This window comes from Pelmatolapia mariae, linkage group LG2, assembly GCF_036321145.2.
Source record: "Pelmatolapia mariae isolate MD_Pm_ZW linkage group LG2, Pm_UMD_F_2, whole genome shotgun sequence".
Classification (NCBI taxonomy): Eukaryota; Metazoa; Chordata; class Actinopteri; order Cichliformes; family Cichlidae; genus Pelmatolapia; species Pelmatolapia mariae.
This window is the reverse complement of record NC_086228.1, coordinates 10,061,771-10,086,643: the sequence shown is the minus strand read 5'-3', so window position 1 is coordinate 10,086,643 and position 24,873 is coordinate 10,061,771. Positions and strand designations below refer to the sequence as shown.

At 40.7% G+C, this 24,873-nt stretch overlaps 1 protein-coding gene across 3 annotated transcripts in view; it reads left to right on the top strand.

Annotated features, from left to right (window-relative positions):
* The window catches only part of cplx2b (complexin 2b), a 47,225-nt gene that overhangs the window by 6,818 nt on the left and 15,534 nt on the right, over positions 1-24,873 (top strand). The window contains exon 1 of one of the 3 annotated variants that reach the window (XM_063484909.1): positions 20,041-20,137. The exons of the other annotated variants lie outside the window; for them this stretch is intronic. The gene's annotated coding sequence lies outside the window, so the exon portion shown is untranslated. Of the gene's footprint in view, positions 1-20,040; positions 20,138-24,873 lie in introns of those variants that run through there. 3 annotated transcript variants of the gene reach the window in all.

The following is a 24,873-nucleotide window of genomic DNA, read 5'->3' as shown; positions in this document are numbered from 1 at the left end:
CACATGGAAATAATAAGCATAGATACGAGTGCCAGGGTAGACGTTCAGCTCACAATTGACCTTGTTGTTCTCCTGTGATGATTTTCAGGGTATTCAACTTTTTGCCGTTTCATTTGGCTTCATTCATGACTCAGTGGTCTGAAACCAGGTGACCTTTTCAGAGGCAGCACCGTGGCATTAATGGAACATAAGTTTGGAGCTTGTTTCTGCTTTCTGTCCCGATCCAGTCTGTCTTCACATTTTTGCAGTTTTTTAAATTATGTACAATTTTGTTAGCTTGTTTGGCATAAGGTTTCATTTAGCCTCAAAATGTTCTTTTCTTCTATATATCATGCTGACTGGACATGATGGAGCATTATAGAAACTTAAAAAAATAAAAACAAGTCCTTGAAATCAAAATTTTAGAACAACTAGGCCTGTTCGACTAACGTACCTTTATCAGCGGGACTATTTTTGTTTAGTCAATATAAATTTGGATTGTTTTGATTTGATGAGATGAAGAAAGGATAGGTGTGCAAACCTAAAACACTTTATTTGACATTTTGCCCCTTTTTCATAGTTTTATTGATTTTTTGGGGGGTCATTACCCAAAAGTGTTGGCAGTTCAAATTGTTTTGCTTGAACAGTATAAAGTTTCGAACGAGCACATACTACTACTACTACTACTGTCAGCTGCTTCTTTGTCACAAGGGGGCACCACAGCAGGCAGCTCCACATGTTTGATTTGGCATTTTTAGTTTCAGTGACACATCTTCCTTTTCTTTTTCTAGTTCTGATGTTTTTAACAAATGTACAGCCCAATGTGGATGTTTCTTATTTATAGTCACACTGTAAATTTGTTTCTTGCTCTTGATGGCCTTAGCCAGTATCTGAGTGCTAAATGTAGTTTCACATCGAGTGAATTCATGTGCTGAAATTACAATAAAACCCCTGAATCCTTACAAATGTAGAGCACGCAAACACCCGAGACCTTACAAACAGCAGGCACAGTCAGAAACGAGAGGCTCGCTCCTGCATTGTGGAGACAACGGCCTCAAAACTCTTGGTTACTGTTTACTGAGTGACTCAACACCTTATTCAGACTAGAGGCCCCACACACATACACACACAAGCCCGTTCAGCTATCTTAGTGAGGACCTTCATTAACATAATGGTTTCCCTAGCCCCTTACCCTAACCATAACCATTAAAAATAAATGCCTAACCCTAGGACTGGGCGATATGACCCAAAATTCATATCTCGATATTTTTTAGCTGGACGGCGATATACGATATATATTTTTTAAAGCCATAAAGTAAGAACAAAAAGAGAGTTTAGTCAAAGCTGTGTCCCAGATGTTACACAGGCACTTTTATTAACATACAGTGTAGATGTACATGAAGAAATTACTCAAAAAAATAATATCATCATTTATTAAATAGTAATTCTCCATAAATAAAAGAAAACAATGTTGTTTTTGTGCATAACAAAAAGCTCACAATTGTGCAGTCAAAATGTAAACTAAAAGACGCTGAGCATAATAACAAAGACAGACAGATTTCACAGCTGCTATACTGCGTGACTGACAGCCTTGAGTTTGAAATCCGCTTCGTAACCATGTCTCTTTCTCCATTTATGGTCCTTATACACACACAATACGGTAATATTACGTTGATGCACAGTACATATCACTCTGCGAGGCTCCAGACTACGGTAGCTGTAATGCTCCGACAATCCATCAAGTGGTGCATCTCCGTAGCTTACCAAAGTCGTACTAAAACATTTTTTGACAGATTGCTGAGCGCCGTGTACCACATAAAATCGGTTCGCGGTCAGTAAGCACAACCAGAATTCATACATAAGGTGCACTGTCGATTTTTGAGAAAATGAAAGGATTTGGGCTGCATGTCGTTAGCACGGTTAGCTCGTTAGCGCGATTAGCTCGCTAACACGTTGACGCCGTCCAGCCCCACGCACGGGGCAATCCGCGGTAACTCGTTAGCAGAGATTTGCCGTGTTCATCTTGTCGTTGCCTGCAGGTGAAGTGATGGGGGAGGGGGAGTTGTGTTCAGTGAAGGAGAGAGGCGAGGCCGAGTAACATTGCGTAGAGACAAAAGTGGACGAAAGAGAGGCAAACTTGCGGCTCCACAAGTATAATTATATCGTAACATATACTATATCGATATAAACGATATTGTCACATCTTTATATCTCGTATAAAAATATATCGAATTTTTTAAAAAACTCGATATATTGCCCAGTCCTACCTAACCCTGACCCTTACCCTAAACCTTACCTAATTGTAACCCTGACACTAAACCCACATTTTGAGCCTCAAACAGGCCTTCAAACTTGTGAGGACCGGTGAGTGTGTCCTCACAAGTGACTGTTGGTTCTCACAAGTATAGTAGAATGCAGATTTCGGTCCTCACAAAGATAGCTAGACAGGAACACACACACACACACACACACTGTTACACTTCTGGTTGTTGTGGATGAAGCTCCAGTGTAATGACAGAAGGTTTGCCCATCGAAGACTTTCAACATATTTAGTAGAAGACCGTCAGCGTGTGGTAAAGTTGGTTATTTCTTTCCATCATATTGATAGAGGTTAATTTCTGCTTCATCTGAGCACTGCTATCTCCACTCTGCTATTGTGTCTCACTGCAGTTTGTGTCAGGGTCTGGCTGTGTGGCAAGCAGAGGTTGGACCCAAATGCAGGACTCCAGAGACGAAACATGAACTTAATCAGCTTTATTGCTGAGAACTACAAACTCAAAGCACAAAACAATAAACTCCTGGCGTGGTAACTAGGCTGCAAAACATGAAGCACACAGCAGGAGGACATGAAGACTGCCGACGTGACGAGGAACATTGATAAACTAGAGACTTAAATACACAGGATAACAAGAGGATGGGACACAAGTGGAAACACAGCAGGAACAAATCTGACTGATGGAACAGGGGAAGCAAAACTGAACATAACACACCTGAGACAAGGTAGCTTCAAAATAAAACAGGAAGTGACACCCACCGTGAGACCCTGACAAAGACGCGCAAGCTTATCAATAGGAGAGACAGAGGACGAGAGAGAGAGACGTTAAGGAGTGTGCTAAAGACAGAACACAGAGACGAAGACTATAATGGACAGGACATGACAACAAGACTGGCAAGCACAGGAAACACTGCAGACAAAACCAGAACCACTAGGGATAAACAACAAGAAAAACTAAACTAGGAAATATGAGTCACTCTAGAAACACCATAATGATTAGTCCATAAACACACAGCACTGGATCAGCGACCCAGGACCATGACAGTCTGTATCTTCATTTTGGATCTGACTAATCCTCAGAAGTTTACCAACATCCCTTTATGGCTTGACTGACTTTCATAAGGCACTTTCCTCACACTGTCTTTGTGCTCATCGCGTAATATATTTCTACAATTAGTAATAAATTGTGCTTTTGTATGTTGGCGTTCAGTTAAATCCAATAACTAAACTTTTATCAGATTTTTTTAAACTGCTCTTGCACACATTAGTCTCAAGGAAATCTAGACGACAGAATAATAAGACATTTTGCTTCATATCAGCATTTCTGGGTGCTTTGTTTGAGTTTCTTTTTTTTTTGGCAACGTGCTCCTTAAATAGTCATCATTTTCCCATCTGGCTGTACTTGATCCCTTGTTCCTTGTCAATACCTAATTATCTGTATATCAGTGTGACTGCCTGTCAGCTGCTTCGGCTGATATTCATTCAATGTATCAGTTTGCTAAACGACACATCGTCTGGTCCGTTTGTCCCTCGACACGTCTGCCTGCTTTTCTGATTATCCCAGTCTACCTGCCTGTCTCTTCGTACCCGGACAGATGCGCTGTGCAGCAGCTCTAAATTGATGACTCATTCTAAAACCTGCATGAGTCATCGATGCCTCCCTGGCTCATTACGAGTCTCACACCTGTGATAGATTTCACTTTGTTTCCCATTAGGTGACTCACTGTAAAACATTTTCACATTTATTGCTTTTTAATGACCACTCAGACATTTAATGGACTTGTAGTGGGCTCGGGGTCAGTGTGATGTGACGTCACTTTGACCCCTTTACTTTCTGCTTAAAAATGCAAACTCATAGTTTTGATTAGCTAACAGCAGTTTTATTATGCTTTTCCTCATTTGCTTTAATATACTGTTACAGTTATGCTAAACACGGCCAAGGTTTTCAATAATGCAAGTAATCCTTGAGCTAAACACACAAACTTCTGTCTGATCTTGATAATTTAGGTTCAGATACTTTTTCCATATAAATATATATATGTGTGTGTGTTTGTGTGTGTGTGTGTGTGTGTGTGTGTATGTATGTATATATGTATATATGTATATATATATATATATATATATATATATATATATATATACAAGTTTTTGTTTCTATTTTGGGCTGATTATGATGTAAAGAGTGAATATCCTTAATATGATCATCACAGGCTGCGAGCACACAAGCCCCAACAGCCGGCTGTTCAAGCCTTCTGTTTATGAGGGGCAGCCAGTCAGTATGGCACCACAGCTCAGTGTAAGATAAATAAGGATTGTTGTGACCCATGTGAAGCCACGCTTACAGTGTAGAAGAATCAAAATATGAAACTGGAAATGAGCAGTTCTCCTCTATACATATTAGGATCGAATGAAATGACATTCACATGTCAGGGCTGTGGTGGACGGTGGAGCTGTCACATAAATGTTATGTAGCCCTGCATGCATCAGCTAATCACATTCGTCCTGGTGTTGTCCGAGGCCCACAAGTGGCAGCAGATGCAGTTTGCTTCTTAAACTTAGCCTGCATGTCTTCCTTCCTTTAACGCTTATCTACTGGCTGATGCAAATTGCCTCTGTTGCCCTGGCAATGACCCTGTGGCACCTGTTGCCGTGGTTCACCGTGTCAGCGTTTGCCAATGGGCGACAGTTCTGGCTGACTTGGGAGAAAAAGCAGCTTGTGCACCAGCAGGGAGGGCGAAGAGACGGAGCACTCTCAGTGCATTTTACTGCTTCACTCTGACGTGGTGTCTTCACCTTGATGTCTTCTTTGCTGCTGTGGTGGAGTCAAAGGCTGAAAATCATCTGGATGACTTTCTTTCATTATTATCCATTTTAATCTGTAAGACTGGGTCTTAAAGGGAAAAAATGTTGACTGTGTGTATAGGTGTTGAATTCAATTGTATTTTTTAAAAAAAACTACATTATTTGACTCAGTACATGTTTTCTCCTGTGTTTTTGCATGTATTGTATTATCAAATGACAGAAATGGACGAACATGCTGCCAAACGCTGGGCCAGGAGAATGTGCATGGCATGATTGCAATCTGCTCCACACACAGAAGAAACCTTCAAAACCAAAGACTTACAGGAAAACTAAATCCTGCAGAGAGGTCGGGACTTTTTGGAAAGGTTGAGCTTTATATGAAACGGAATCATCTGGTTTGGGCGGCTGACTTGAAGTAGTATGAATGGTAGAAGACAAGTTCAGAATTCAGATTTTTAATGTAGTTTAAAATTAGTGGGACATGACTAGAATTAAAATGGTCCAATGAACTGAAAAGACATTTTCATGTAAAAATGACAAAATTTCTTTCTAATTCACAAATTCCTATTTTTTTCTTTTCTATTACAAAACTGGCTCAATAAAGAAACAGCAGGGAAAAGTAATTTTTCAACTCATTATTTTTGTTTTTTCTCAGAACCACATCAGTTTTAGGGTTTCTCCGTCTCTTTGGTCTCCGCACTTAGACCTCGGCTTCACAGAGCCCCTCATCTCACCCCTCAGAAAACACGCCGATTTATTGTTCAATCAGCCATGTAATGAATCACTGTCCACAATCCCAACCTAATTAACTGCACTCGCACCTCTCAGTTAAATAACTTGTGCCTGGTCCACACTGTATCCACGCCGAAGCAAAGCCATTTTGCTCAATTCCAGCTGACCGCCTTCAGTATATTCAGACCAAAGTCCTGCTGAAACAGTATGCTGGGTTTTTCAGTTGCACGTTTCATTGTCCTCTCTTTGTGTTTTGCACAGGAAGTCTTCATGTATGCGGGCATAAGCCTGCTCTGGCGAGCTGCCGCTGCTCTGAGGCCGCTAAAGTCGTGTTTAACACACAGCTGTCACTGTGCTTATCATGGTGCTCCTCACACTGCAAGTCTGTAACAGGAAATGGGGCAAAACTTGGCCCCGCTACACTGTTCAGCACAATGTTGGCAGCGTGACTGTAGTGTCTCGTTTCACCGTACGAGGCCTAGAACAGAAATAGGTCATGAATTAGAATTAGATCTCTGTACATGGACTGGACAATGGAGTGGATGCATATGGAGAACACTGGAGATGCTCTTGTTGTTTTTATTGATACATAATCGAGAAGATCTGAAAAACTTTTTCAAGTCTTAAAACAGTTTCAGGATGCTCTAATTGCGCCTCCCGTCCACAGCAGCTCTTAAATGATCTGATTAATCTCTGCACCTGTGCGAAAAACAAAAAAATGAACATGCAGGTGTTTGTGTTGAGATGCCATGAGTTGTCCCACATGGAGTATCTGCTTTCATCAATTATGAACCGACTCAACGTGATGCTCTACAGTTGAGGCTGGTGTAGACTTCACCTCCAGTCATGATGAGAAGTGTGCCAGTTAATATCTGGACAAACTGAAGCCACTTATACGTACTGCTATCCATTTCACCATTTCTAAACTCTGCTGCTGTAGTTTTCTCTCCATGAATAATTTATTTGGGGTCAAATCTCCTGCAGCTCACTGTACTGTGGTCTCTGGACTTTTAGCGTTCTTCCTTCTGATGGCTTTTAGATATATGCAGCACATCTGGGCGTGAAAAGAATGTTACATTATTTGGGCTCAGCACAAACCACATACACACTGCACTGACCACGCACCATGGAGCCCTGTGTAGCCCTCTGTATAAGACTGTACCTCATTCACCTCATTCAAAGATCAACAACGATTACACACAAAGAGAGTTTCTTTGTGATGCTGTTGTCACTGCCAACATCTCTGGACAGCTCTGTCTGTCCATCTGTGGTCAGAAACAATCCTCCAGGGCTAATGAAGTCTGATAGAGAAAGACCAGCAATATCATAACATATTTGGGGTTTAAAGGTAATAGTGGAAGGTTCTGACATGTAAAAGGAAGATATATTCCAGGTTAAGCTGTTGGTAGGTCAGCTGTGTTACCTCGTTTTTGTTGAGCATTGGTGTTTCTAATAGGTGCAAATAAATTGTATGAAGCCAGCCTCGATGTCTGTCTCAACGCTTTAATCACTGATTTTAATTTAAATGCATAAAGTATCGTTCTAGACTTCAGTTTATAACTATGTAATTCATGCAGTTGACCAGTATTGGCACGCATACACATTTAAACAAAATGCTTCAGTGTTGGATTCACCACAGTTTCCCAAGACTTCCTGCTGTGTGCAGTAAGCTCTGCAATTATCTGATATACACTCTAAAAACAATGCGACTGTATGCGGGGCCTCTGTCAGACCGCAGCCTTTGCTCTTTGTGTTTTTAAGCTCTGTGTTTAATGCTAATCATCCGCTGGAAGAGCTAACAGGGCGTAACTTGATTACACCCCTCCCACACAAAGCAAAAGTCCTGAATGTATTAATCAATAAGGCCGCTGTCAGTAAATCACGGATGATCTTTATTTCAGGTTAATTTTTTATCCCAAATTGCTAAATAACAAACATCAGCAACAAAATATTTGAAGATGATGCCGCAAAAAAAATGTGATTTCACAGGAAAAACTGGAAAACAATAAAAATATAGTTGAAATCCTGCTGACAGTAAAGTAAATGTAAGCGTCCTGTATTTTTTTAATTTCCTTTTTCCAGCACAGCTCTCCCTCTCTCAGCAACATTCATCACTCGAGCAGTTGGCAGGCGTAACAAACCTCCCACCCACACAGCATCGCCACCCACCCTCCCAGCATGCTGCCGGCCACTTACCACAGCCCTCTTAACCCCAATGGAGTGAAACGGGAGGGAGGAGGATAGAGTGAACGCTCTGACAGGAAAAATAGCTGAAGGAAGAAACAAACAGCATTTATATTCAGCAGTAATCTGTCACACGTTCATACCAACGAACGCATCTCATTATCTCCTACATTCTGGTCATATACTTGTTTGGAATCCAACATGAGAAAACAGCCATGGCTGGCTTTATTTCCTGCATTTCTAACAGGGTTTCATAACCAATGGAGAGGAGTTTTGTTCTTTGACAGAAAATTTTGTGTGCATGTGGAGGCCGGATGGTGTGTAAAAGTTGAAATAAATGGAACAAGAAAGAAAATGAAACCCAAAAAAGGAAAAGAGTCATTTCAACTCTGAGAGATGTGAAAGATGTGGAGCGGTTTGCCAAATATAGACTTTGACAAACTTCAGATGTCTAAATTTATCTGTTACCTAACTATTTGAAGTAGGACACGTTTTCTTTGCACTGTGTGTAAGTTAAGGCTCAAACAGCCACATCAACATCAATCAGTCAATCAATACTTTATTTATATAGCACATTTAAAGACCAGAGGTACACCAAAGTGCTTTTCAATAGTAAAATATGAAATAAAATTAATTACATATCGGTGCGATAGTAGAGTACAAATACATTTCCAGACAAAACAAAGCACTAATTAACCCGGGAGTACTATGTTAAAAGAAATATTTCACTCCTAGTGTAAAAGTTTGATAAAATCAACACAGAACTATCAACTGGAAAAACCCAGTAACACAATAGGTTAAAATTACATACAAATGCAATAAAAGTACAAAGTGTACATCCGATAAATCACTAACTAATCGAAAATGCAAGATCAAATAAATAAGTTTTCAGTCGTGTTTTAAAGATTGAATAGATTCTGAAGCGCGAATATCAGCTGGAAGACTGTTCCAGAGGTTAAGTGCAGCAATGGCAAAGGCACGATCACCTCTGGTTTTCAGCCGGGACCTAGGTTGCACCAAGAGCATTTGACTCGATGATTGAAGTGCTGTCCTAGGAGTGTACAGGCTGAGAAGTTCAGTTAAATAGCATGGCGCAATATTATTTACGATTTCGAATGTAAGCAATAAAATCTTAAAATCAATCCGATATTTGATGGGCAGCCAGTGTAGGTGAGCAAGGTTTGGAGTAATAGAATCAAACCTTCGAGTACCAGTTAAAAGGCGTGCCACTGTATTTTGGACAAGTTGTAGTTTATGAAGAAGGGCAGATTGGAGGCCCAGGTAAAGGGAGTTGCAGTAGTCTAATCTTGAAGTAACAAAGGCATGAATAAGTTTTTCAAGATCCATTCGCGGTATGTAATGCTTAGCCTTAGAGATTTGTCGTAGTTGGTAAAAGCTAGACTGTACTACAGAGGACACTTGTTTATCAAGTTTAAAGGAGCTGTCCAAAAGAACACCTAAGTTACGTACTGTATCAGAGTACATCAACGCAAATCTCCTTCTTCCTTTGAGGAATGAGAAAATAAAAATGGTTCAGTAAACCCGATCGGCATCCAAGCATCAGATCGACGCGAATGAGAACGCTTTGATCAGAGCTAAAGTAGCAGGTCTGCTTTTAGATTTTTAAAAATGTATTTTGAAGTATTCTTGGTCAAAAGATGAATCCTGCTCACTTTGGAGGCCTTCTTGACTTTTGATTTTCATGTACCAACCAGAAGGTGTGGACACTGACTCCATTGGACACCTTGCTGTGCAGAAAACACAGTTCTTTATCTGTGGACGTGTTTCCGTGCATCTTTGGAGAAGCAGCGCCTTTAACCCAGATCTGTCCTGCACAGCAGAGCAGACAGTCAAACCACTTATCTGTCCATGCATAATGAAGCATCCACCCCTCTCAGGACGTCTGTCCCGTACAAACAGCGGCAGAGGAACACGCACTGCATTTTGGTGCATCATCGTCGTCATTCTTCTCCTTGTTTTTGGACACATTCATCTCAGGAAGTGTACGGTTACTGGGCGAAAGAAAGGTTTGCAGCTATTTTCTGTTCTCGTGCAGCTCAACCTCAGCCTTTTTTCTCCTGTGTGCAAATGGTTTTTGTTTTTTTTCCTTGCTGCAAGGTTTTTGTTGTGTGAATTTTTTCCTACTGCTTTCAGTGTGCGGTGAACACGTTTCACAGCTTTAGAGTCTCCTCAGGGGAAACCTCGACACTGTTACCGTTTAAAACCTTCAGTTATGGAGAGATGATAAAATAGCCGGATTTTTACAAATCACTTCAAGGCAAAACTTTGTGTTTTTGCTGTATGAATTAGCGACACACATCAAATAATAGTTCACATGTTCACAGCTGTAACATTTTGTTATAGCAACCTTATAAATAAAAACATGAATGAAACTGGTGCAGTTCAGACTGCACATACTGTCTTTACTTGTTAACATAAATGAGCACCTTCAGTACTTGTTCAGTCGTGACACATGAGAATTTATTATTGTCGTAATATTCAAGAGTCAAGCGGCAGTGATCTGTGCACCGCTCAGAGTCAGTGCTGAGGAGCATGGGAACAGATGTTTGGCCCTGGGGGGGTTTCACATGCTGACCAGGACAGTGGCGTTTGCAGCTGTTAGCAGGTGACTCGTGTCTGCATCTTGAATTAGCACCTGTGGGGCCATCAAACTGTTAGCACTCTCTGAATCGAGTCAACAGACTGAAAGAAAGAGAGTGTACATGTTTACTGTGCATCATGTGGTGCAACATTAAGTTTAATCATTGTAATTGCATGTATAAATGTTTAGTTCAAGGAGCAGCAGTGCTGCATTTTCTCCTGTATCCACTACAGCAGGATGGGGAGAAAAGTGCTCAGATGCGTCCACTGTTTAGGATTCTACATGATCATTATTGTCAAAGTTTGTTTTAAAATGATATTATTTTAAAAATATCAGAACTAACACGTACCTGTGGTTGTGATCTGATGATTTTAGGCCGTGGCCATGATGTCCTCTGCTGTCAGTGGCCAATATTTTGGGATTTCTGTTGCATCAAAGGTAGTGCAAGTAAATAATAAGTTATAGCTCTCCACACAGACTGTTTGACTGAATGCAACCAGAACGCTCTCAAGTCTGATTGGTCAGGACTACCTCAGCTACAAAGGCCAGTCACTATGTTTTTGTTACCAAGAATTGTCCTTTGCCTACATATTCAACATTCGACATCAACTTGTTTTTTTCTTTTTTAATGCCCTGTTTTTTGTGATGAAGCATTTCATCACAAAAAAAACATATGAACATATGAAACTTTGTCTTAAAGATTTTGTCTGTACTGTTGTATCATATACTTCATATACCTTTGTCATTTCATTTAGTCTACTTTCTTCTCTTCTTTCCCATCTAGTCTTCTGCCCTACGTATATTTTCTGGCTAGTCATGTTCTTCTTCCCATCATCCCTTGCTACCTCCTCCTCTTTCCAGTCCCTCCCTCTGTCCTCATTTCTTTTCGTTCTATTCATTTGTCTCTTGCTTCACCCACACAACGGGAAGACAAATGGACAAATGCCACGATGGTAATATATAGCCCGCTTCCTCCCCCTATAGCCTCCAGTACCGGAGGGGAGGAGGCATATCAAGCTATATCAAGAAAAGCAGCCAGAATCACCTGAGGTATGTGTTATATCATGGGCTCCATTGTATGCATCACTACTAGGATTTCAAGTAAAAGCAAATTCTGCTGTCTTATACTTTGACCCTTCCCTGGATTCACTGTGCTTCTTCGTCCTCTGTAGAATCACCTTTAGCAGCAATAACCTGAAATCATCACTTTGTACATGACTTCATCAGTCTCTGATGACTTCATCGTCTCTGATGACTTCATCAGTCTCTGATGAAGTCATCCACAACTTTGGCCCACTCTTCTTTGCAATGTTGCTATAGTTCATTAAGGTTAGCAAGTGTTTAAGGTCCATTTCAGTCAGGCTGAGGTCTGCACCATCACTTTAATTCAGATTAAGTCTGTCTTGTGTTTTATTATCATCTTTTTATTACTTTTATTATCCCGTCATAAAAAAAGATTATTTAACTGCCATTATTTTCAATATTAATATATCCACTTCTTCTCCTTTATAAGCCTTTTATTATGTAAATCCACAGTTAAATTAATTTATATTTCTATGTACAACAAAAAGAAATCCTAAAAATAGTGAGTTGATTATGGAAAGTAGTGATATTTTAAACGAGTGATCAGGTTTTGGAGAACTTTCAGACATCTGCTGAGTGGATGGACAGATGGAGAAACGACTGAATGATGTTCTGGATCGATGCAAACAGTAAAATATCAGGAGATGATTAAATGTCAACACGTGAATAGTGTTTCTGTTTGTCAGAGGTGAACGTGTCAGCAGCGTCTGAGGGTCTTTTGTTTTTTGGGGTCTTTTGTCTTCAGGCTGAATGAGTTCACTCTGAAAATGTCACCAGCTGTTTGGTTGCACTTCATCACCAGCTGCCTTTTCTCTCAGTCTTTTTGTTCACTCAGTGTCTGTTTGTCTATTGTGTTAAGCTTTGTAGTTTCATGCTAATTGCACTTTGTTGTGGAGTTGTTCACTCATCTGCTGGAAAACACCTCAGAGGTTATTTATTTGGCAGTTGGCTGGAGTTTTTTCCTGCTCAGTTCCACTCAGTCATTTTCAAACCTACCGAGATGCAAATGCAGATGTGCATGGTCCAAATGTCCAAGGCTATATATAAATGATCCTTTCACAGGCATCTGTGAGGCATCCTGTATCTGTAATGAAGTTTGATGTTGGATGTGTTGATGCTCCAAAGATGTGTTTACATTTGCTTTGCTTGAGCTTGATTAATACAGCTGACGATAACTGTGGTCGTGGTCATTTTCAGACCGTGTCAGGAGTTTAACATGAGTGTCTCGTCGTGTGCCTGCTGCTATCATCTACACCAACTAGCCAACCAGCAGGACTGCAGCATGAAATGGACACTTGTTAACGAGAAGAAAATCAAACAGAAAAGGTGGAATGTGTAGTTTGTAGAAGCTGCCTGCTGAGTTTAGTCAAATGTCCACCAAGGGAACCTTATTTAGAGCTGTTAATTTAATAAAAACCTTAAAAATGTCAGACAAGTACCTTTCAAATGACCCCCACTGATTTCGTGACCACAAGGAGTCAGATGCCAGGAAATGGTTTCATTATTGTGACACTGCTAAATCTTAACTTTAGCTTTTTTAAGGTAACCAGTCCAGGAGCATTAAAATGTAGACCGAAGTCAGAAGTTGTATTTACTCTAGGCCGATCCTTTAACTAAAATGAGCAGGTTAACATGAAACACACATAACCTGAGCATGGTTAAAAAGCAGCTTTTTAATTGTAATGTTTTTATTTTGGTTTGGATGAGGCACCTGTCTTATATTTTACTGCCTGCAAAGCGCCTCGAAGATCAAATGACAGAACTAAGCTGCAGGTTTAGTGCTCACTGAAGACGCAGCATTTGACTTGCTCTCTGTCTCTCCTTTTTTTTAAAAGCCATGATTATATATGCTTAGCACCCACACATGTATTTTATTTGTTTCTTATCTATCCCCTTATTTATTGTATCCAGGCTTTTAAATGTGATTTATTAATAAAGTGGAGCTGAATTGAGTTGAGACTAAAAATGTGTTATTTTGGTTCAGTTTAGAAACATTTATTTACTCATGTCTGCAGACTTTAAAGAAAATCTGAACCTATATGCATAAATTTAACACTATGTTTAAAACCCAAATGTGTACTGTTAGAGCTTGGTATAATCCCAAGGCCTTCATCAATATTAGCATCAGCAACGTTTTCAAGAAAAAAAGAAAAAGGCTGTCTTAATGTTTGAAAATGAATTGAACTGCAATAATAGTATTATTATATTATAAGTCATCACTGCTCAAAATCACATTTATCATATTTATGAGTGCAATTCCTTATAATCATTCCTTGAAATTTTAAGTAAATACCATCGACAATTTCCTGGAATATTACAAACAATTTTATATTATTTAAAAATATTTTTTTATGGAGGAAAAACAAAGAACTGAGCTTCAGCTTAAACAGTGCTGGGTAAATTTCCAAATTAGGCAGGAAATGAAAAAGTGGAGGAAATATAAAGTAAGCTTGATAAAACAGAGAGGCAGAGGGTGAGAGAGAGTAACAGCAGGGTGAAAATGTAGTAGGCAGAGTGAGACAAAGACACAGAGACACAAACAGACGGAGAGACGACTAGAACAAAGAGAGTGTGAAAATACAGTCGTCCTCTCTCTGTGGGGTTGCCAGCGTGGAGTGGCTATCAAAGTTTAAACCTGCAGAAACAAAGTCGAACCTCCACCTGACAGAAAGTTCAAATTCTCTTTGACATCAGGTGGATTCAGCATTTACTCACCAGGAAAAAATAAGAGCACAGGATGTTAATGGCGTGGCGTCCTTTGGTGCTAGGCACAAACTGCCGAGGCTGAAGGGGTCCATCTCAGTCTGCACTGCTGACAACATTCACCAAGTTCATTGACATATATTCAATTCAATTCAGTTTTATTTGTACAGGACCAAATCACAACAAGAGTCGCCTCAAGGCACTTTATAGTGTAAGGTAGACCCTAGAGTAATAAATACAGAGAAAACCCCAACAATCATATGAACCCCTATGAGCAAGCACTTTGGCGACAGTGGGAAGGAAAAACTCCCTTGTAAGAGGAAGTACCAGGCTCAGGGAGGAGCGGCCATCTGCTGCGACCGGTTGGGGTGAGAGAAGGAAGGCAGGATAAAAGATATGCTGTGGAAGAGAGCCAGAGATTAAAAACAAGTATGATTCAGTGCAGAGAGGTCTCTTAATACATCATGAGTAAAGAAGAAACACCCAGTGCATCATGGGAATCCCCCAGCAGCCTACACCTATAGCAGCATAACTGAGGGAGGATTCAGGGTCATCTGATCCAGTCCTAACTATATGCTTTAGCAAAAAGGAAAGTTTGAAGCCTAATCTTAAAAGTAGAGTCAGTGTCTGTCTCCTGAATCCAAACTGGACGCTGGTTCTATAGAAGAGGGGCCTGAAAACTGAAGGCTCCCATTCTACTTTTAAATACTCTAGGGAACTCATGACTTCAGTCCAGTAGCACTTTATCCCGCTCCCGGATCCATCCGATTGGTGAATCACTTACAGGTTCCACAGTACAGGCTTAAAACAGTGGACACTATGGTTTTGCTCATTCAGCCCCAATGATGTGGAACGAACTTCTATTCAATATTATATGAGCTTCATAATCTTTAGTATAATAATCTAATCTAATCTAATAAATAAGTTAATATAATAATAATCTATACTTGTACTGTATAGGTGGACTAGATAGCCATCTTTATCACTGCCTTTTGTTTTTCCCTTTCATCTTACATATGTAGAAATAATAGAGGTGCTACTTGTAAATCAGTTTTAGAAAGGCGCCACAGTTTCCTCAATGATACTATTATTGTTTCCTCATGTGGACAAAGGAGCGTTGTCCTTCAGTATCAACTGCTTTAGCCATCATTGCAGAATAAACACTGAGTGTCCGGGAACCTAACAGCCACCTCACTAGTTGTTAAAAAAAAAAACCCTGCCATGATAACCATCCATTCTCTGAACAGAAAAATACTGTGTGCATTTTCCTCTGTGGCCCTCTGTTGTAACCTTTTGTCCTCAGTTGGCTCTCAGTCAATAAAACTTGGAACCTGCCTGCTCTGTTTCCTGTACACGGACTTGTTAATCCTGGAACTTCCTGACTGAAGGTAACGTTCCTCACTGTTGCATCCAAATTACCCGATAATGTTTTGTTTCACAGTGTTAATTAATGTAAAATGTAAAACATTTTAATCTTAAATGTTGAGTTTTAGCTTTCTGTGATATTAGTGGCAAGTATGAACAGAAAGATCCAGAATTTAATTTAGCAACCATCCGTAACTAAAATGTGGATCTGTCATTCTCAAGACAGGCTTGCATTAAATATTCAAAAAGAAGGAATAGTGTCATATTTAATCCATCATATCAGTCCTTCATGAAGCTAGTGCTAAAATTAACCCTATTAACTATTATTAAAATGTAAAATATGCAAGTTAAAATTAGCCCTGTCTCTGCGACGCGGTCTTTCTGAAGCTCCTTTACCACAGTGGGTCAGTGACTCGAGAAGAATAATGAGAAGAATTATCAAATGCAGTCCTGTAGACCTCCTTTGCCTTCTAGCCTCTGTTGAGGAAATCATTTTTCACTGCAGACTCACATGAATAAATAATGTCTGAGTGCTAAAGTTTCTGCCCGGCAAATCTGAGAGAGCGGAACAGTGTTAGCAGTTCATAATTAATTCATTTACTGGCGTCTGTGACATTTATTTTCTGTCTTTGGTGACTTTTGCATCATAAATGTATTATTTGTAGAGCGGGCAGCAGCGTTTTACTCTGATAAACAAAGTGAAACATATTTGTAGTCTGTGCATGGAGAGACTCAAAATACGAGCCTGAGTGCAGAATCTATGAAGGAACAAATAATCGTGTTAGGTTCAGAGGTGATCGGACTTTGGTGGTTTATTTGGTCTCAGGACTAAAGATATAAGATTCAGATTTGATGAAAGTCATCCTACTTTATAATGCAACACAGGCCTGAAACAGTGTGCTTGCAGAAACAATGGTTTCAGCTGGAGGCCGAAACCAGCATGGTTATGTAGAAGTTGTTTTTACACATCATTGCTGGAATTTTCAGTTCAGTTGTATTTATATAGCTCCGAATCACAACAACAGTTGCCTACAGGTGCTTTTTGACCTCTGTAGTCTTCACATTATCCAGACACCTTCAAAATGACAAAGCCCAAACTAATGAGGCTACATAATTCAGAGGTTGATGATGTTTTTGTGGTTTTGATAAATATGGGGAACACACTTAATGTGTTCCCCATACACAGATGATCCACCCCACTCATCACCCATCACCCTAACCCCTAACCCCTAACCCTAACAAAGAAAATCTAGCTTATTTAAATGGAATATATAACACTCAAACTGAATGCAGCAAACATCAGTTTTGCTGTACCATAGAAATTCTGTTTATTTTAGTGACCAGGTGAAGTTTGGGGATTCTCTGGGGTCCCTGAATATCAGCATAAAGGACCAAGTCAAGTCAAATCAAGTGACTTTATTGTCACTGTGCAGTGGTACAGTACACAGTGAAATGAGACAACATTCCTCCAAGACCATGGTGCTACATATAACAGACAATCAACACAGAACTACATAAAGTGCAAGGTGCAAAAATTCCAAAAAACCAAAACAAAGACAGTGCAACACCAGACAGAAGAGAACGATACAGACACAACAGTGCAATACAAATGTGCAAAAGCCTGAGCACTGTGCAAAGAGTAACTTGGTGTATGAAGGTGTGTGTGTCTGTGTGTCTGTGTGTGTGTGTATGAGATTGTGCAGATTGGGGCAATGATAGACCAACATTTCAATATTTCATTTTGTTTTAATTCTGTTAAAAAAGATCAGTCAGTAACAGCTCTGCAATAAATACAGAATTAGCAAGCTTGGTCTCAGAGGAAAAGAGCAAACCTCTTTATCCCCGTCACCAGGCCGCAGCAAACATGCAAAATATGAACTTCTGCTTATCCAAACCCCTGAAGAGTAAACCAGCCTTTTACTTAACATTATTTATTATTCAACATGCTCTAAAATTTCTCAGAGGTACCTTGGCAATCTGATGCAACATGAATGAAGCACAACAAATGATGCAGCCATTTTACTTGTTAATACCAGGAAAGCGTCAGAGAACTGATGGCACCGCCTTACAAGCTTCTCAGACTGTGTTGTAATCAGGGGCACAGCCCGGTCCCATTGGCACCAGATGGAATGGCAGGTTGGGCGTATGAAGGGTAAAATGAATAGACTTTTGCACTAGGATGCCACAGTACATTGAGATTTTTGTGCTCCCACATCCTTCCTGGACAGATGAAGATGGAGTGTTGTGGTGGAGTCTTGCTAACCTGCTGTGAAAAATGGCTCCTGTCAGTAATCCATCTCGGTCCACTCGTCCAGTATTGATTTCCCTTCCAGGTTTGCCCACATGTCCCCAGGGTCAGCTCATCAAGCACAGGGTGAAAGGCTAGCTGGATGTGTGTGTCTGTTTGTGCGAGTGCATGTGCGCTAAGCACTACAAATGGTAAGTTCCTGGAACTGGTTAAACAGGACAGGAGCAATTCTGGTGTGGCTGATGTGCTGAAACTTGCTTAGTCGAGAGGGGAACTTCCCTCAGAGGTTCGGTTCCTGCTTGCTGAAGCTTTACTTTCCATCTTTGAAATGGTTGCGTTTGGAAAGGAGATGACTTGAACTTTATAGCTATACTAGCAGCTCAGGGAATTCTAGGGTCTGAAGTCTGGGGACTTTATATTAACGCTGATGTGGTCTGCAGGATTTTTCTTGTACACAGTTTATGCAAACTGACTTTCATTACTCATGTAATTCATTACTGTGACATTAAGTGCTGCAGTAGGCAGAAATACAGAGAAGGAAACCAGACAGCCCTCCTCCTGCAGCTCCCCTGCTTTGTTCCAAGTGCCACCCTGCAGACAAACACATACTCTATAAGTAAATCAGTGCTGAGTTCTAGGCCTCAAAACCTGCTCTCTCCAGTGAAAATCCTCTTCTCAATCCACCATGCCGCCATATACTTCTCTGTGTCCTTTTCCATGGTTACACTATTCACTGGTCCTAACAGACCCACAGTTGGCCAAAGTCCTCTATTAGAGTACAGGCAGGATTTTCCGAAGCCTGCGAACCAGAGGAGGTGCAGGAGCTGGGTTCCCTCTCAGACCACTTGAACTACAACATAATAAAAGAAAATTATTATAGATTATAGAGCAACCTTTCAAAATTTAAGCCAAAGGTTCAAAGGTTGTAATGAAGTGAGGATCAAACGTGTTAAAAACAGAGGTGTTAAAGGGTGGTTCTGTCCAAGGTTATTATAGTTAACTAAAACTAAACTAAAACCTACAACACCTACAACATAGTTACCAAAAATGCAGAACTTATTTATTTGATAATTGTTCGCGTGTGGTTAATAATAATATGGATGCCTAAACAGTGATTATTAATGACAGTTTTATGTGAAAACAGGGTTTTTCCCTTGCATAAATTTCTGATTTATTTCTTCAGTAGAAATCTGTCTATTTGGAAATAACACAGTGTGTTTTTAGTGTTTTTGGTGTTTGCATGTATTTGATGACACACAGAAACACAGAATAGCCTGTAGCCAGCATTATCCTTTAAAGCTCATTCAGGAGTACTTTTTGTCTGCTCATGCACACATTTAAAGCTTTTCCTCCTTTTTCTTGCCTTCCCTCCCCTGAAACACGCTCCCTTTGCCTGTCATCAACATGTTCCAGTGACAGCCTCGTGCTTGTCTTCACCAGTCGCTCCCATCCACATCTCCTGCCACGAAACTTGGAAACAACTTCCAATTAACTGGATAGGATCAGCAAGCCATCCTGCCCGGCCCTGATAACATTATCCCACGTCACGCACTGCTGCCAGCGCCCGGATTATGAAATTAAAAAAAGAAGCTGAAGAAGAAGAAGAAGAAAGGATGGTTGAGGATGGAGGGAAAGTGGTTGGGTGCTGGGGAATGGGAGCTGAGGTGGGAGGGAGGCTTGCCCCTGGGGGCTGTCATCAGTGATTGTATAGTATATTTGGCCCTGTGTGAAAGGGAGGGTTATGTAAGGTTTTAAAGCCCCTCCACTATCACCAGAACAGAGAAGTTCAATATGCCGGAGAGCTGCTTCAGCTTCCAGTCCAGTGCTAACCGCCCACTGATAAGCGCTTACATAACGAGCTGCGGTTGAGGTCTCTGGTGTCTGATGAGTATGTAAATGGAGGCAAGTAGAGGAGCGCTCCTCCGTTTCGCACGACAACGCTGTGATGAATTGCTTCAGTCTTTTCTCACATGAATTATTTTTGAAGATTGCATTTCTGTTGTGTCGAGATGAAGAAGCAGAGACTGTTTGGGTTGCAGTGATTTGAAAATGTCAGACCCATCTCTTCTTTTTTTTAAACGGACGACTAAATGTCTTCAGTGAGCTCAGACGTGCCTCTGATTGCTAACAGCGGATTGTAGGAAACACCAGATGGCATTGGCAGGTTAGGTTTTGGTTAATGTACTGTGTATTATGAGCTTTCCTCAGCTTTGGAAAGGCCTTCCTGAGGAGAATCATTGACTTCCTGAGCCTGGTTCCTCCTATTAAAAGGGAGTTCTTCCTTTCCACAGTTGCCAGGTGCTGCTTTATTATCACCCTTTTGATTGGCCTTTATCTTGTGCCCAACTTCTTTTATTATATAAAGACTAATCAAACATACAGTCAGACATTTTTATATGTCAAAGTTAGGAAGAGAATGCCCCCAATGTGTGTGTGTGTGTGTCTGTGTGTGTGTGTGCGCGCGTGTGTGTGTGTGTGTGTGTCCTCTTCTTCTAGATGTCCTTGTCTGACAGCCGCATCTTTCCTTTATTCCATTAGTGAGTCCTTGAGTCTGTTTCTGTAACGATAAGAGAAATGTTCTGCTTCCAAATGTGTGCACACACACAGACACACACACAGACCCCTCATCCAGTTCGTGAGATGCGTCCCTGCTTCTGCTACGCTGCTGCACGTTTTGTTCAGGTGAAATACTAGGAAAAAAACAACATACATCCAGTCTTCAATTTTTTTCCAGCTCAGGGTTGGAAGCTTCAAATAATATACTGGAAGCCATTTTGAAGTCTCATAAAATAAAAGAAAGGATGTTCAGAGGGAAATGTTAAATATTAGAATTTATCATCATAATTGTGACCTTCTTATCTTTGCCTTTGTTACAAACAGTAAAAAACATTATTATGAAAAAGCCCACATTCACTGTATCACAGAAACACGCCACACCTGATGTTTGTAACCATCACAGAGACCAGCTGGGATCGTATCAAACACGGACACATGGCCCGTCCTGTTAGGGATGCGTAGGCTCAGATGGGTTCCTGTGTCTTTATACATTACGGCAATGAATGTCAGCAGCCGATTACGCTACGCACAAACACACAGCAGCCACACACCCACCGTCTTCCCCCCGATAGCAGATACATAAAGTGTTGTGGAACTTCTTTTCATCCTTGTTATGAAAATACATAACAAAAAAATACAAAATACAATAAAATACACAAAATCTAACATAAAACAAAAACTGCAATATGACAACAAAAACTTCTTAGCGTTTATTATTTCCCATCGGCGCTCCTGTGTGCTAGTTTTGTAGTGACTTTACACCTTACGTCACTGCTGATAGTTAATATTCACTTATTGTTGTGTATAATAAAGCAACAGTTATGTGACATTTAGCTAAGTGTGGACCTGTTCTGCTCATTTCCAGCACTAGATTTTTATTCTTGGACTCCACTACAGTAGCTTTGGATGATTCACAGTTCAAAATAACCCAAATTACGTACTGCAGGACTACATGCTGTGTTATTCATACACCAGAAAGTTGGCCACAGTGGTATTAGAAAGCACATGCACACATATAGCCATATATAGAAGTTTCAGGAAAGCAGCATAATAAGAAAGAATCCTTTCCTCGTTGTGTGGCGTCTGTTTTCAGGTGTTCACTGTTCTGTTGAAGGACACAGAGGCTCGCTCGCTATCAGAAGCCCATAAACTGTGTGTGATAGTTAAATTGTATATTTATTGCTATAATAAAAGTGTGTGTGAGTAAATGTGGTTGTAGTATAAAGCACTTTGAGTGGTTTGGAAGACTAGAGCTGTGCAGCTGTATGAATGCAGTCCATTCATCCAAAAGGCCACAGGTATATATTTGTTTCTCTTCCTCAGTGGTTAAAAGAGTGAGTTTAATATCTAATAGTTGAACTGCAGGTGACTGTAAGGACTGTAACCTCTGACCTTCTTAAAGCAGCTGGGACATTTACCACGACAGCTGCCGTCTTGTTGAGGCAGTGACCAAAAATGTACTCAAGATAGAAGGGAAAAAAAACACTTTCACCTCCAACTGAACCAAAGTGACCTGTTTGATTTATTTTAGCTAGTCAGGTCTGTAAGAAGTCAGCTAGGACGGCACCAGACGCTGAGGCAACACCTACACAGCCAGCTTAGAATGACTAATTATCACAAAGTGCAGTTTGTGGTGCATTTGTGATGGATTTTAAGAATGCAACACGCACGTGGTGTGGTTGAAAAGTGGGCTTCAATAGAGAAGGAGCGACTGCAGCATTTAGGAGCAGAAAGAAGCACAAAAATAAATTAAAGATCAAAAAAATGTGATTACAAGCCCAAGTGGGCTGGAATGGCGTGTTTTCTTTGTTTATAATGTTCACGTTCAGTTCGCTAAAACACTCATTCTTCCTCTTTTACGACTTTGGTCATACCTGTAGGAGCGGCTAAGCTAAAGGTCTCACAACAGCACAAACATGAGCCAGACCACACCAGCTGGTCAGCGTATTTCTGACACTGCCCCCCGGTGTCAGTACACAGCTACAACATGTAAACAACAGGCTGCAAAGGTCCAGCCAGTTACATGTCACTGGACTGAGGCTGGAAACTGGAAAAGCTAACAGCTTATGACTAAAGAGACTTTACTCACACACACACACACACACACACACACACACGGCTGTTCAGAGCTCTTTGACATGTGATTCCAGTTAAACTCAAATGATAGTCATATATTTCTGCATGCACCTGTCTGTAAGCACGCACACATTCATACAGAAACACTTACTCTCCTCACCAGGTTAACAGTCTGACATTTCTTCTATTATCTATCAGCATACATTTGCAGTCTTTTTAATCAAATCTTGCGTGTGGGTGAGCATGCTGATTTTGAATTTCTGAATGTGTGTGTATTGAAATGAGGTGCTTCACCCCTCGAGGCGCTCGGTCACAGTTACAAATGGATTGCCATCCCACTCGGCCTCGTCTCCCGTGTCGCCTCCCAGAATAAGCTGTGCAGCTCAATCTGCCGTCCCTTCCTATTTCATCCCGGCACCATTCAGCCCTGGCAAATACTGGCGTATCAAAATGATGCCACGAGTGTTCAGCGAGGAGAGCAGGAGAGATCTGCTTCAAAATGGAAATGCTGTTCTGGTTCGCCAGGTGCAATAAATGTGGAGGATTTCATCTTGGCTGCCACTTGCACAGTTAATCAAATAGATACGAGTGAGTTTATACAGCAGCACAGGAGGGGGCACTGTATTCAGAATGGGCCAATGAGCATTCAGGCTGCAATTTGTCTAATGACCAAGAAGCCAACAAAGAAAAAAGAAAACTTAAAATCCAAACTTTGCACTGCACATATTGTGCATGTTTTCTTCAGATGGGAAGAAAATCTGCACTGCTAGCGTTGTCAATGCTAACAAACTGTTACCATAGTTTTATCACTCATCTCCTTAGTGTCAACTATTTGAAGAACATGCACGGTGAGTGTCATGTTGGCCAGTTTAATGTTACCATAATAAATTAGATGTTTTACTTAAAAAAAATATAGTAGATTTGGCATTCGACTGTGTCCCTCGGAGTGTCCTGTGGGAGGTGCTTCGGGAATATCGCTACCAGCCATTCGATCCTTATACAACCATTGCAAGAGCCTGATCTGCAAAGCCAACAATAAGTCAGACTCGTTCCCGGTGGGTGATGGACTCTGCCAGGACTGCCCTTTGTCACAGATTTTGTTCGTAATTTATATGGACAGAATTTCTAGGTGTAGCCAATTTGGCTTTCACTTGGGTGGTCTCTGAATCTCATCTCTGCTTTACGCAGATGATGTGGTTCTGTTGGCTTCATCGGGTCATGGCCTCCAGCTTGCACTGGAATGGTTCACAGCTGAGTGTGAGAATCAGCATCTCCAAATCTGAAGCCATGGTCCTGAGCTGGAAAAGGGTGGACTGCCCACTCCGGGTCAGGGATGAGTTCCTGCCTCAAGTGGAAGAGTTTAAGTACCCGGACACGCTGGAGATATTATATCTCTCAGGTGGTCTGGGAACGCCTTGGGGTTCCCACGGACAAGCTGGAGCAGGTGGCTGGGGAGAGGGAGCTCTGGGCTTCTCTGCTTAGGCTGCTGCCCCCACAACCCGGCCCCTGATAAGCGGAAGAAGATGGATGGAAAATATAGTAGTTGGTACCAATGTCATCCAAATTCCTGGATTTGATATTACAGCTAGCTAAATGTTTCTGAGCTTCTTTTTCGAGATGCATATTCACTCTTGCATTATTTACATTCTGGATTTTTATTTTCTTGCACTGTTTAAATCCATACATTATCTCTTTAATAGGACCTGAACATGCAGCCATATTTTCAGCATTTTATCTTCAAGTATCAGATCTTATGACAGTTTGTTCCATCAGTACTCGAGAAAAGCAGCAATAATCATTACATGCTCACATTTTTCATCTGCAGTCTCTGTACAGATGATACGACACAGTTTTTTACTGCACAGTCGATATCTCAGCTGGTAATTCCACCTGATCAATTTATTCTGAGAATCAGTTTAAACAATAATTCTGATTACAGACACAAAAGTGTGCACTGCAGTCACTGAAATACACGAAGTTGCTTCTGAAAGTGAGACAGTGAGGTTGGCATAGTGTATGAAATATTAATTAGATATAGACTTTTGATGTAGACAGGATTTTTCATTCTCATGAATCTATTGTGTGTTTTATGCTGATGCTGTATGAGTGAGCACAGCCTGATTTTCTCATACATGTTTAGTATATTTCATATGTTTCAGGTCAATCTAAATAGAAAACAACTGCATTTCTTTCACTTTCCATTAAATATGTATGACCACTTATTGACTGCTCTGGTATTCAGTTACAGTCGGATAAGTGACTCAGAGC